Source organism: Hydra vulgaris, chromosome 02, assembly GCF_038396675.1.
Source record: "Hydra vulgaris chromosome 02, alternate assembly HydraT2T_AEP".
Lineage (NCBI taxonomy): Eukaryota > Metazoa > Cnidaria > Hydrozoa > Anthoathecata > Hydridae > Hydra > Hydra vulgaris.
In genome coordinates, this window is record NC_088921.1 from 59,688,593 (window position 1) to 59,704,786 (window position 16,194).

At 27.9% G+C, this 16,194-nt stretch overlaps 1 protein-coding gene across 1 annotated transcript in view; it reads right to left on the reverse strand.

Moving 5' to 3' along the window:
* LOC100204458 (ankyrin repeat domain-containing protein 31) overlaps positions 1-16,194 on the reverse strand; it is a 157,904-nt gene that overhangs the window by 85,917 nt on the left and 55,793 nt on the right. The window lies entirely within an intron of this gene.

Consider the following 16,194-nt stretch of genomic DNA (forward strand, 5'->3'; position numbering starts at 1 on the left):
AATAAACACCTTTATTCAAATTCAATTTATTTTCAATTAAACTTTTAATGTGATCTTTAAACGCATTAATATTTCGCGACGTTAGAATTATCTTGTTCTATCTCCACTTTTTGAAAAAATTGAGTTATTAATAGTGTTGTGTACCTCAGAATAATGTTTTTCTACTGTATTGAAATCTAAGAAATAAATAAAAAAGTTGCTGAGAAAACATAAATTATAAAAAAAATTTTGTATGCCGTCTCCTAAAATCTTTATTTTTCAAATCGTTTTATCTCAAAACTCAAAAATGTGGAGATAGAACAAGATAATTCTAACGTCGCGATTTCCTGATGGTGGTCTGTATAATGCATGCACGACAATGTTTTTTGAGGCTTTTATTAATGATTTCCACATATAATGACTCATAATCATTTGTGATTGAACTTAAATTTGAATTAAATTTGAATAATAATGAATTTTTAATAAACATACATATACCCCCGCCTTCCTTGCCCAGGTCTCTAATTTGGTGGAATACATTGTAATTGGGTATTTGGAAATATGAATCGTTCTCAACATTTTTGTCTTGACACCATGTTTCACTAAGACAAATAATTTGAAAATTAATTTTAATTTTATATAGAAACTGTTTTAATGATTCAAAATTTTTTTTTAAACTCCTAATAATAATATGAAGAATTGAAAATAAGTTATCATCGATTCCTTTGGTAATGTCTTTTGAGTATGGGTTATAATATAATGGGCTAATATTTTTAATTAGTTCATCATCATTATAAAAATTATTATCAGGATCAGAATTGATAATAATAAAAATTATTATCAGGATCAGAATTGCGATTTAAAAGGATTGAATTTTTAATTTTAAATGTTTTAAATTCAAAGTTTGACAAATCAGTTTTCTTAGCCATTTTAAATAAGAGTAATTTTAAGAACAAAAAATATAAAAATTTAAAGAATTTAATTGATGGCACTCGTTTTCCTAAATTCCTTTATAATTAATTTATCATTTACAACAATACAATATTTACCGTTTGTCCTGTGCAACTTTCTCTCTTCAAAAAGCTTTTTCCGTATCAATGCTGTTTCAATTGAATAATCTTCGTTAATAAATATTCCGGAGCCTTTAAGTTTGTTCGCATTTTTTAGTATTTTTATCTTATCTTTATAGTCAAGTAGTTTTCCAAAATTCCTTCGAAACGTAAATTGTTTCTTCTTTGGCGATCTTCAAGCTGTCGAATTTTAGTTTTATCTTCATTTCCTAAATTAGAATTCAAAGAAATCTTTTTCTCTTGGTCGATAACCTTTTTATCATGGCAATCTTGTGTAAACGATAAACTTTCTTCAATGTCTTTTTGAACTTTTTCATAATTCATCAACTGCTTCTTTGTCAAAATAAGTTCCACTTTCCTGTTTTCATTTTCTTTTGTTAAAGATTCGCAAGTGTTTTTTAGTAAAGTAATATCTTTTTGTAATACGTCGATTCTATCGTTTGTAATTTTTAAATTACCGCTTATCAGTTTAAAAATATCTTTTTGCTGTTTCTTAAACATCTCTTGAAAAATTTCTCGTACTAACTTAATTGAGATTTCGGAGTCTTTAATTGCATCCATGTTATTAATAAAGAAATATAGTATTTATAATTATTAATTATATAAATACTAAAAAATATAAATACTGCAATTCATTTCCTTTAAAATTATAGCGCTTGCAAAAACACGTCTGTTCACCACATTGTCAGGATGATTTAACCATTAGTTCATGGCAACCAAAGAAACCATTAGTTCATGGCAACCAAAGAAACCATTAGTTCATGGCAACCAAAGAAACCATTATAAAATCTGCTGGAAGGGTTGGTGTTACTGAAAATTCATTGAATGATGAATTTATGCAAAAGGACAAATTTGAAAGACCAGAAAACTGTATTAAAGCAGATAAAAAGTGATCTCCTTTAAATTCTTCTCCAGATAAAAGATGTGGTTCAGAATGTATGTTTTAATGTAATTGTGGGGAAATAGAATGTAAAGCTTTGGATTTAAACAGCAAAAAGTAGAAAATACAAAAATAAAAAAGTGACGGGAGTTTCTCGCAATACTCCATCGTTAAGAATAACTTTAAGTTTGAATTCAAGTCCTAATTCAGCTTTCAATTGTTGCCAGTTTTATCAAAAAAGATTCTGTTAAACTGTTTTGGTTCAAAATACAACAAAACTTATTTCAATAACGGTTGAAAATGGTGATAGATTTTCAACGGCTCAAGATGAATGGACTTCCAATAGAAATCAAAAATATATGTGTCTAAAATTACACATGTCAGATAACTCAATTAAGTGTCTTCTTAATGATAATCCTTAATAAAGGCTTAAGATTGTCTTGAATAAAAAAAAAACTTGAGGATTTTGAGTTAAATCTTAATAATCATGTTTTTGGAATGGTTACAGATGGAGCTGGTGTAATGAAAAAACCGGAAGATTGTCTTAAATAACTAATCAACTATGTTTGTCATATGGAGTTTATTTGACAGTAGTTGATGCATTTTATAAAAAATCAAATGTTCTAGCAGAAGATCACTAAAAGAGTTTATAATGAAGGTAGTTATTAAACTTATGTCAATTAGAAGATGTTAATTCTTGCCAAAGAAGATGTTGAGCTATACATAGCTCAACATCTTCTTTTTTAAGTATTAACATCTTCTAATTGACATAAGTTTAATAATTACCTTCATTATCATTGCATCATCAACTCTTTTAGAGTTGTAAGACGATATATTGACGGTATATTACTTCTTATAAGACAATATATAACTTCTTATAATATTTATCTTTATATTTCTTTATATTCCTTATAATATTTATATTCAAAGTTCTTATAAGACAGTTATAACTTTTTATAAGAGCTTGATTGAATTAAAATCGCTATCCTAAAAATTCGAATGATTGCATAGTTTTTTAAAAGATCATCTTCTAGAAATCTTTAGCATAGTTATTTTAATAAGTTTGGGAAAAAGTTGTTTTTAAACTAATACAAAAATACGTTAAAGTTCTAAAATGTTTAAATTAATTTCAAAATTTCTACAAATTAAACTAGCAGGTATGAAAACATTAGAGCATTTTAATGCATCGGAAATGCTACCAAACTGTAATAAGATTAAAACTGCTTGATATTTGGTTGATTTGTTTAGAAATTATTGAAGCTGGTGCTAATGTCCTTTGTAAAAGAAATCCTACTTAGAGCTAAAAAATTAAATGAATTTATAATAAAAATTTATGAATAAAATTAAAAAATTGATATACAAAAACATCTCTTTTTTACTTTTGAGTCAATGATGGAAAAAATTCTAGAAAGAAGAAGAATTGGAATTTCAGGCTTTTAAGATACTTAGAAATACAAAATTAATATGATCAAGCTAAAAAAATTTCTGTTTAACACTTTCAATTATAAAAGATATTTATACAATAAAGAACTTCCAATCATATCAAAAGATATGATTGGAAGTTTATCATTTGGATTATGAATTGGAGACCGTCTATTTTATGATCCTAAAAATCTTGAAGCATCTACAGATAAATTTAAAACCTCCGATCTTAAAATTAAAGAACCTTTACAAAAAAATAGTAGAGCTGAAAAAATTACCATTTCCTAATCTAAAACACCAATTTAATAATAAACTAGTCATCCAAGGTTTAAGTTTGCATAAAAAAGGCTGCATTTGAGAAAATAAATGATTGTAAAAACGCTTTCAACATTGCACTGTGCTTTAAAGTTTTTACCATTATCAAATGTTTAAAAAACACTTTAGTACTGCTGGACTTTTTATTAAGTTGAGAACATCATTGAGTCATAAAATGATAGGCATATAATGTTTTTTGCGTACTAACTAGAAAGCTTAGTTGTTACGTTTTGTTATATTTATACAGTACTATCACACAAAAATGTATGTAATATTTCATCTTTTAGAAAATAACTAAAACTACTGAATTATTTAAGTAATTTGAAAAAAATTGCTAGTAATTATTTTTTTAGATTTTCATAAAATGAAAAGATTTTTAGAATTTTATAAAATGATTAACTTGAAAATTAGGTTAAATCAAATGGAAATTTCCACTTTCAACCTCCTCTAGCCTCATAAATACTGAAAATCGTTCGGAATCGAAACGAAATCTTTTTTGCTGTAGGAATCTCTTTTTAAGCAGTTTTGAGAGGATTATTCCATATAACTTCTTATCATTCTTATTCTTTTGTCATATCCTGTTTCAGATGTTTCAAATCATAGAAGCTGTTTGAAGCATCAATGATTAAAAAACAACAACAAATATTTAATAAATTATGATGTACTTATTTCTGTATACTTTCTTTTTTGTTGTTAAATTTTTTTAAGGTGCCCCAAGAAGTCCTTGTGATCTTATCACAGAGCACCGCGAAAGAGCACTTAAAGGGAAGTTCACACTGCCTTCCTTACCGATGTTTTAAACCTTCACCAAAAATGGTGTTGAAACACGGATCTCAATATTCTGAGGCAAGCATGCTAACCACTACGCTACGGCTGCTACTATACTAATGTATTAGTTCATTAAACAAGTTCTTTGCTTAATTTTCTCCATATTTTTAGTTTTAGAGATAAAAGCGCTTTTATTTACTTTAAACCTCTGTAACTTTATCTCTTGCTTCTCTGGCTTCTTGTTAGTTTTTATAGATGCTAATGCCATTGTTGTTATCAAAAGTTTGATGTAACGATTAATAAACAATATATAACTAAAATTAATCTTTATATTTTTACATTTTATGATAAAACTATTACCTTATTAAAATAAAGTTTAAAGTCAATATTTGACGATGTTGTAAACCTAATGTTAAGAATTTTTTGAACTTTTATTTTTTATTTGATCATTTTTCTGCAAATAAATTTATAACCGAAGTGTTATATGCACTTTGAGTTCATGCATCTTAGTAAGTTTTGGTTGATGATTCTGCAGTGGTTATAAGTTAATCAACTATTTTAAGAATCATTAGTCGATTTTCTTTGAGCTTAGCAAAAGAAAATAATGAATCCTTCAAATATTTAACTTTACGTCATAAAGATGAGTATACCTATGTCAATAGGTAATCTAATCATAAACCCAATGTCGAATGTTTTCTTTCTATACGACATACCTATATTTTTGCTGGTTGCTCAAGCAATATAATAGAGCGGCCGTGGCGCAGTGGTTAGAACACTTGTTTAAGAAGAAAGAGATCCAGGGTTCGAAACAAGCTCTGGGCATATTTTGCACCATCAATAAGGAAGAAGGTGTGAATTTCAAATGCTCTTCCGCGGTGCTCTGTGACAAGACCTTTGGGTCTTATTGGGGCACCCTAAACAAAAATAAATTAAAAAATGTACTTTTAACTACAGCAACTTAGCTTGGATATAAAAAAAACAAGGATTTCAAATACTTAATAAAATTCGAATGATATTTGGAAGCACGTGCACCTTTGTTGCTGTGCTTTCAGATATCATTCAAATTTCACTTGCACCTTTGTTTTGTATTGCATAATTTAGCAATAGAGTTAAATGATGTGGACATTGATGAAAATATTATTTAAGATATAACTGCTAAAAATAAATTCCAAATTATAATGATTTTGCTTTACAATATTTTAAACATTAGCTTATTTTAAAATTTCCATTCGTTTCAAAATTTATATTTTGTTATAATAATAAATAGCTCAATAACTTCATCCCATCTAAAAAATAGCTCAAAAACTTGCTAATGGAGCAGACAAATATATAATTGAAAATACTGATTTCATAGTTTAAAGTGTGTTTAAATTTTTTTTTTTTTTTTTTTTAATTTTTTTTTTAATTTTTATTTTTTTTGTTCTTTTTATTTATTCAAAATAAGTTTTACAATATAAGAATGAATAAAATACGTATAGTCAGAATTACAATTTTGTTAACGTTACAACAAGAACGCGGATACTCGCAGAAGATCATAAGATCTTGTCATCGAGAACCGCCTAAACAGATTTTAAATAATAAATAATCCTTTAATAGTTCATAGACAAATATTCACACATAAATACAAATATAATTATTTATACATATTTAAACATACAAACATGTAAATAAATATACTTACACATCAATATATATATATACACATACAAATAATACGCACAAATACACATACATATACAAATACACATACATACGTATATATATATATATATATATATATATATATATATATATATATATATATATATATATATATATATATATATATATATATATATATATATATATATATATATATATATATATATATATATATATATATATATATATATATATATATATATATATATAATATATATATATATATAAGTTAAGATAAAAGATTTCGTATATATAAATTACGATAAAATATTTCCTAAGAGTATTAATAAAAAACAAAACAAACTTAAAAATATATCAGAATGTTTTCAACTGAGAAAAGAATTTCTTTCAATTTTCTTTTAAATAAGGGGTCGTCCATAAAGTACGTACGCCAAAAATTTTGAAATTCGACCCCCCCCCTTCCCCCCTGTTGCCATGCGTACTTTTATGTCCCCACCCCCCCTTAAAATTACGTACGTTTCTCAAATACCCCCCCCCCTTATATATCCCCCCCCTATCCCTCCTTTATTTTTTTTCTCAATAAAAAAGTTTATTTAAAAAAAAAAAGGAGGGTACCTTAGATACTATATACGACCCCAAAGCTCTTTGTTTGCGCATTTTAAAAACGTCCTTAAGTATATATGCAAATAATAATTTAAATAACTTTAAAATAATGGTTAGGTAAGTGTGTATTTGGGCGAGAGGTTAATGCGGCGGAAATAGGCGACGGAGATCCAGGTACAATTCCCGGTGATATCCACTTTCTTTTGTTTTAATAACGAATCAAATGTAAATAAACTATACTTAAGGTGGACGTTTTTTTCAGGCACCCCTTCTTTAGTAAGTAAAAAACGGGTCTTACGTGAGATCAGTAATATTGAAAACAAAGGGTAAAACCCAGTGGGAGGGGGCAACAGCAAATTTTGTGTCCTTTTGCTAATTTAAGAAACTTTTTATTTTAGCAAAACCTAGCGGTCAAATTTGGAAGATTTTGAGACGCCATTGACACGTTTTTTTTGGGGGTGACTCCGTCCCATCAACCACGGCCCTCAGGTCTCACTCACGGCCGGTATACATGGGGTGGATATGTGTGCATAGGCCCCCTCACGATTTTTTGATGTTCCAGATAGAACACTTTCACACATCGTGCAAACTTAAGTTTGATAATATGCCAAATGAGGTGGTCTTGCAAAAAAATTTGGATGGCGGAGGCCTGGGAACAAAAAGCCCTAAAGTGTTTGCCTCCCCCCTTACCTGCCCAAACGTGAGGGAAATATGTAGCAAAATTTTTAACTTTAACATCTAAAACTAAATTTAAATTTATCGACAGATTTTAATTTTTGTAGAAAAATATTGTAAATTACAAAAAAGTTATGACCATGCAAAATTTACACCCCTCTCATTTTGGGGGTCGGGAGGGTAAGCGTTTTAAGGCTTTTTGTTCACAGGCCTCCGCCATCCCGATATTTTGCAAGACCTCTTCATTTGGCATTGGTATAAACAAACTTAAGTTATGAGTTTGCACGATGTGTGAAAGTGTCCTATCTGGAACATCAAAAAATTCTGAGGGCGCCCATATATGTGTGTGCATAGAGGAAAACTATACCCTTTTCTCCATATACCATACATCTTTTTATGTTGGCAAACTAGAATCTTTAGTCAGAATGTAACTTTTCTATTGATTAGCTGGTTAATTGTGATAAATAAGAAAATCGAAGTACGTACTTTTAAATTGAAACCTCCCCCCCCCCCTCCCATACGCTTTCGTACGCTTTTTGAAGACCTCCCCCCTCCCCCCTATGAGCGTACGTACTTTATGGACGACCCCTAAGAAAAAGTTCCATTCATGAGAGAAATCAAAAAGTTTTAACACTATTTTGTTCCATAAAAATGCTCCTCTAAATTAAATACAAAATTTACCAAAAATAGTTTTGAAAACTGGTTGAAGAATAAAATTTTCATTACGCAAATTGTATTTATTTTTAACTTTTAAAGAATATAAATTGTGAAAAGAAATTGGAGATGTGCGAGACTTACATTTAAACATAAAACACAATACATTAAAAATATTAAGTTGATATATATTAAGAATATTCATTTCGTTTAAAAGAGGCTTAGCATGATAAAATCGATGTTTAAAATTAATAAGTCGTGCAACATGTTTCTGTTGGCGATAAAGTGGTTCTAATTTAGTTTTACTTACACTTTTAAAGTTTTAAAAATAGATAGAAGTAAAAAAATTTTGACCTAACTTATTTAAAGTTTTACAATTTAAGACATCTAAGCGTGGTTAAAAAAATAAAAGTGCTTTGTATATTATTACGACATTTGAAGAAAAAATAGTTTATACTAGCGCGTTTAATTTGAACTCTGAACTTTAAGCTTTTCCAACTGAGCCCTAAAATTTTGACGAACTCTAAATGCAGATGCAAATATGATAATTAAGTAAGATATATAAGTAGGATGTCTTAAGTTTATTACTATTAATATTGGTAGGTTAACAATTTTTAAACCTTTTATTATTTGATCTGAAAAGTCTTTTATTATGCAGCCATCGTTTTATCTAACAAAGTTTTTATTATGCAGCCATTATTTGATTTATTAAACCTTTTATTCTGCTGCCATTACTTAGTATAACAAACTATTTATTCTGCTGCCATTATTTGAACTAGATGACTTTTTTTAATGATTTTGTTAAAAAATCTTAATTATTATGTAGAAAGCTTTTTACTATAATAAAAAAATTTCTTTTTGTTAAAGCATTCATATGTAACGCACTCTTACATAGATTCAGGTTCACGGTTATCACGAATCCTGATAATGTCAACCTAGCTGACCCAAGAACGCTATGTATATGGAAAGATAGCGTACACATTAAGGTTATGCAAGTTTTAAAGTCTTTTAGTTTTATCCGCGGAAAAAAATTTAATTTGAATGTTTAAATTAAGTGAAATTTTAACCTCATGGTGCGCCAATAAAAATACCAGTAGAATGAGGACCACTTTTTATAATTTGATAAAAATTGGTGCAAATGTAGCCTATGGCCACCCCAAACTCTGGATAATATTTCAGTTTGATTGGCTGACTGGTTAAGGGTTTATGCCAGTTTTAGTTAAAACTATGTAAGTTCATCGCTACATATACCTCAAAACGTTACTGATTACTATTTTCAAAATAATGTTTACTTGAGTGTCCTTCTATGTAACGCGAACAATTTCTTTATAACTATTTTATTAGTTCATGAACCATTTTCATTTTATAGACCAAAATATATCCATAGCGTACATATATTACCATTTCCTTAGATATAAACTACTGCCAAAATGCAAAAAAATGTTAAAAAAAAGTGTAAAACCTGACTACTAGGGTGAAAAACTAGCAAAAAAATACGTCTCTGTTAACAAATTTTTTATCGACTCATGAAACCGTAAATACATTTACTTTCAAAATTAGGTGAAGAAATAACTATTTAAACCTTATTACATTACGTATATTACATTACGTAATTTTTAATTTTTATGCAAAAATTGTTCAAATGAATCAAAACTAGCTTATACAAGGCTAGTTTTATATATATATATATATATATATATATATATATATATATATATATATATATATATATATATATATATATATATATATATATATATATATATATATATATATATATATATATATATATATATATATATATATATATATATATATATATATATATATATATATATATATATATATATGGGTAGAATTCAATACATACGGCTGCGTATAAACTTTTTTTTAAAATATATTTATATTTTTTAATAATATATAATTATTTCGATATTTCGCTGATCTATCGTGATCAGCGTCATCAGGTATAATAAATAAAATAGTTACAAAGAAATCGTTATAGTAAAAACAAACCGTTAAAAAGATAACACTAAAAAGCCAAAATATAATACAAAAAATTTTCTCAAATAACTGACGTCAGCAGATTTTATGGAAAAATGGCCCCCAGGTTTTAGTTGTCACGTTATCACCGTCATCCCGATTGAGAACCACATCACCATTTCTCAACTCTTGCTTTGCTTATTTTAATAATTAACATTATTATTGGCGTTTTCAAAGGATTTTTATGTCGTGCAAAAAGAATTTGCTCTCAAAAACACCTTCAAAAAGAAATTGATTTTCTAATAGACATATTTGTTGAAAATGGCCACGACAAGAACATTCTAAATAATATTATATATATATACATATATATATATATATATATATATATATATATATATATATATATTATATATATATATATATATATATATATATATATATATATATATATATATATATATATACATATATACATGTACCATGTATATGTATATATATATATATATATATATATATATATATATATATATATATATATATATATATATATATATACATATACATATATATACATATATGGTACATGTATATATATATATATATATATATATATATATATATATATATATATATATATATATATATATATATATATATATATATATATATATATGCAACATGTGTATATATATACACATGTTGCAGCAACTTCCTGATACAAACATGGTTCCCATGTACATGGGTACCATGTTTGTATCAGGAAGTTGCTGCAACATATCCACATTTTTAAGAAGCTTCCTGCGTTCATTTCCATTGAACTGGTTCCCAAGATATGGGCTAAGTTGAACATGGAGGGCAGTTTGCAACTTAACAACTTTTACACAGACAATTTTAAGGATCTTAAAAAAAAAATGATTGAAAACTCTTTGTGAAGCCCGCTTATAATTACCTTTTAAATGAAATTGTTAAACAGCTTTGTATTAGCAACAACCCCGCTAGATTGCTAAATAGGCTGGATACTAGGTTTGATTGAGCCCAGTGTTCGGAAGTTTCCCGATTTGGCAAGACATTTTGATTTAACGTCACACCTTGTGCAACGTTGCATACTTTAATGGGTTTAAAAACCACAAAATATATTTGCAACTTTTATATCACAAGCCCAATATATTTCAACTCCAATTTGTATCAATCAGTGTCCAAATTTGTTAAATATTGGAGTAAATTTCTGACAAATTTTCTGATACCTTACAAGAATTTGTTTCTTAAATCTGGTCTTTGTAAGTACTTTGAGTGAGATGTTGTTGTTGTGGCAGTGAGCTCGTTTCATTCCTCAAGGCAGTATCAACAACGTTTAAACAAAATTTGAGAAAATCTTTGCCACCATCAATTCCTAGCTTAATTGTATGTTTACAAGTGCCAGAGTAGTCAATTTTGGATCTCTTGATGATATAAATATTCTTAATTAAAAGTTATTAAAATCAATGAAATATTACCTTAAGTTATAAGCATGGGCACTTTTACTAATAGGCAAACCTAGGCAACTGCCTAGGGGCGCCAACCGAAAAAGGGCGCTTGCAATTTGATTTTTTTTGGAAAGTTTAATAAGCATAAATTTTTTTCACACAATCAAAATTAATTTTATATTTATTGATAATTATAATTAAATTATGTAATAAAAAATAGGAATTAAACAAGATAATAATATTAATATACATTACCATTATTCATAAGTAGTAATTTGCAAAAGTATTTTGCGAGATGTGCGGGCGTACGACATTCAACAAAATTCTGCAAGTGTAATTTTATTGTGTTTTTGTTTTACTGACGGTATTTCAAATTACTGACGGTTTTTTCAAACCTGTTGTATGCAAAGTAAAAACCTAAGATTATAGTTTAATATTTAAATAATTTCCTCATCACTTGATATTCAAACATTTAATGATTTAGAACAAAATAAACATTCTGACACAAATAATTTAGAACAAAACACATCTGCTGGTTGTTCAAAAACGGTAAATCTATCCAAAAATCATACAAACATTCAAATAAACCTTGATCCTGCTACATGGAAACGGTGTGATGAATAAAAAATCAATTTATTGTGCTCCTTGTTCATTGTTAGGTGGTTCATCAGCACTGGCAACAACTGGTTATTCTGATTGGAAAAATGTAACAGAACGTTTATTTCAGCACGAAAATACATCACAACACAGACAGTTAGAAACAGTTCTAAAGCCGCGATTATTAGGAGAATATAAATTCAGAAATTCTAAAGGAAAAAAATTATTGGATTCAGGTGCTCAAACGGGTTGTGTGCGTTATACAAAAACTTGCTAGTCGAACATTGCCTTTAAGAGGGAAACTTAAAAGCATTTTACACCTTGTGCAACACACTCAATAAACTTGGTTGGAAAATTTGCGGCAGATTGTTGCCGAGATGCAGCATCCTTTTTCTATTTTTTACAAGAGTTATTTAATTTCTCTTCTTCTTCAACAAGTCGTTGGTTGGTGTTAACTACTATTTTGAAAGGGTGAACCATATAAAATCTCTCCGAAACAAGTTGGTATGATGCATGCAAAGCTCTGTATGAAAACTGGGCGGGAATATCTAAAGCTTTAAAAAAAATATATCAGAAGATGAAAAAGTATCTTCTCAATTTAGTAGCCAAGCTCAAAATATTAGCAATCAAATGAATTGTCTCAAATGTGCTTTTATGAAGACATTTTGGTTTTATGAAGACATTTTGGTTTTATGAAGACATTTTGGTTTTATGAAGACATTTTGGTTTTATGAAGACATCTTGGTCAATTTTAAAACATTTTAATGCTACTAGTTTTAAGCTACAAACCATTGAAAATGATTTTTATCGATTGTTGTTGAGCAATACAAATCATTAATTGAATTCGTAAATTCAATGTCAAATTTATATGAAAACTATGAATACCTTTTGAAAAGAAATACCTTTTGTTAAAGAATTTAAAAGAAAACGAGGGAGAAAACGGAAAACGTTTCATGATGAAACAATTGAAGAATCGGAATTACATACCAATCAGAATTTTAAAACCAAAATATTTAATGTTATAATTTCATTTCTAAGTGAAGAACTGAAAAAGAGGCTTGAACGTATGAATTAATTTACAAAAATTTTGAATATTTAAACAATTTAACGAAATACTAACCAAAATTAATATTAGAAAAAGCTAAAAATTTATACCAGATATACAAGAGCGATTTAGATGAATGTTTTATGGAAAAATGTGTGCACTTGGGATCATATTTGAAATCTAATGAAATTTCTGAAAATTCGATATTTGAACTCAGTAAATTAATATATAGAAAAAAATTAGAAACTGTTTTTCCAAATATAAATATAATCTTAAGGATATTTTTATGCACAAATTAAGTAACTGCTCTGCGGAACGCAGTTTTTCGTTATTGAAAAGATTGAAAACCTATTTAAGATCTACGATAAAGGAACAACGCTTAAACGCATTAGCTATATTATCAATAGAAACAGATTTTACATCAAATGTAGATTATTCTGAAATAATTGATGATTTTGCGGACAAAAAATCAAGGCGAAAATTTTAATGTGTTGAAGAAAGTAAGAAAAGCAGAATTTTGCTTAATTAGTCCGTACTGACATTTTTAGTTCTTCTTAAATCAATAAATTAACAAAAACTGCAGATAATGAGTTTTTATTGTACATTTGTACTTTTTAATTTTTATTACGAATTATGGGGCGTGGTATATATATTGCCTAAGGCCGCCAAAGATAAAAATGCTGCAATGGTTTCAATGAAATAATTCTTGAATAAATTTTTACTTACAACTAAATAATTATTTGAATTGATTACTTGTCACATTTAATGACATTTTAGACGTAGTCTTATATGATGACACAGTCCAAAAAACGATTTTTACTTCATAACATCTTTCTCTCTTGAGATTTTTTCTTTTCGTGCCTCTGCAACTATTTTTATTAAATTTTTACAAATTTCTATTTCAAAACAACCATAATCTGTAAAGATAAATTTTCCTCGGACTGGACTGGCCGGACTTCCCTCCTAACTTTTAAGCGGTCAGTAATCTTACTTATCTTATTTAAATTTTTTAAACCAATTACCTTAGTCAATATAAAAAATATTTAGTATTTTAGCAGAGTATTTTTGGAGGGGAAAACCCATACTCTGCCGCTATTGGTTACAATGTAAAGTTCAAGTCGAACTTGACTCAAGTTTGCTTCTTGCATTCCACCCTTAATTTTCTCACAGCTGTTCTGTTTTAAGAAAAGCAAATATTTTTTATTTTCTTTGGAGGTATTCCAAGAAAATCCTTTTAACCATTTTTTAAAATTTTTATACATTTTGTCAGTACTTTACACTTTTGAAAATGCTGAAATTTTTCCGCTATGCATTAGCCAAGTCAAAAAATTGATTTGCTATTTAAAGAATAACTAGTTAATAAATTGGTCTATAAAATCAAAATGATTCGTGTACCAATAAAACAATTATAATAAAAATTGTTAGCATTACATAATTAAAACATGACAAAAGGGACCGAATAACACAGTAATCGGTCCAAAAAAATTTAAACTATAACTGACATAAACCCTTAAATAGTTCACCAATCAGACTGATATCTTATTTAGAATTTGGTGTTATTATATCATGTAGTTCCCATTTGAAAAGTGTTTTTATTGACGCACTCTGACGTCAATATTTTACTCAATTTGAGCATTGAAATAAATTTTTTTTCGGCGAATAAATTTAAAAGATTTCAAAATTTCCATCACAGATTATCTTGATGTATCATTTCTACCTTTCCATATAAATGACGTTCTTGGGTCAGCTAGGTTGGCATTATCAGGATCCATGATAACCGTGGGTTGTTACTCTGGCTTTTATATATAATTTAATTACAAGATTAATTGAGGATTAATACTTTTGATATACTCATTATCAGGAATTGTTTACTCCTATGACTCAACTTCAAACATGTGTTTCTTATTTAATTTTAAACTATACACGGGTGGTGTGTCTTGGTCTAGGAAGACGTATGCTTATTTTTTTAAATTAGTAGCAGTTCTGTAGCAACCGTGGCGCAGTGGTTGTGTGCTTGCCTCAGGAACAAAGGATCTGTGCTTCACACCCCACCTTTGGGCAAGTTTTGCGACATCGATTTGGAAGGATGCGTGAACTTCCAATTAAATGCTCATACGCGGTTTTCTGTGATAAGACCGAAAGGACTTCTTAAGGCCTAAATATAAAAATAAATAAAAGTCGCGTTCAAAACCTCGACTTTCAACTGCCTAAATAAAAAACGTTTCTGATAATCTACACGATGTCATCTAGATAAGCTCAGTAACCATGTTTTTTTTTAAAGTTAGATTTATGGAAATCAACAAAATTCATTATCTAGTTTTGGCAAATTAACTAATGAATTATTGTTTTAATAAATCAATGCCATCTAAACATTTAACAATCCTACAATTTGAACATTTGAATTTGAATTCTACATTTAAATACAATATCTGTGTTTATGTTACATAATGTTATAAAATACAACTTTTACAAACTTTCGAAAAAAAAGTAGACATCTTATTATAATAGATTTTATCATCAGAATCACCAACTAAGTTAGCATTGCGTGTTGTAGGAATACAAAAAAAAATTACTTGACTATTGCATAAATTGCAATGCAGCTTCAAGGTGAAAAATATTTAAGGATTGACAATAATTTTATTTCCTCCGGCGCATTTCATATCGAAATGGCAGCGTTTTCTGCATATATAAGTATATTGCTGAAACTAGTGGTCCACATGTTTTAAACGAATGTAGTGTTGTTCAAAAAGGTTCAATAAAATTATTTTTTTCAGAAAAAGGTTATAAGAGAAGCAAACGTGAGCATCAGCTGCTTGTGTTGGCAATGAAACTATTGCATTTTAAATCATACCTTCAAACTTTAGATAATACGAATGCTAAACACGTAAATTTAACGTAAAAAGCGCGTAAAGCCTTAGATAATACAAATGCTATTGATAAAGTTCAAGTTGAGCTTAGTTTACTACATCAAAAAGTAAGAAAGAAAAATACGAAATAAAAGATGAAATTTTTAATAATTATCAGAACTATGTATGTGATACATAAGCTGGTAAACATGGGTACTAGTTACACAAT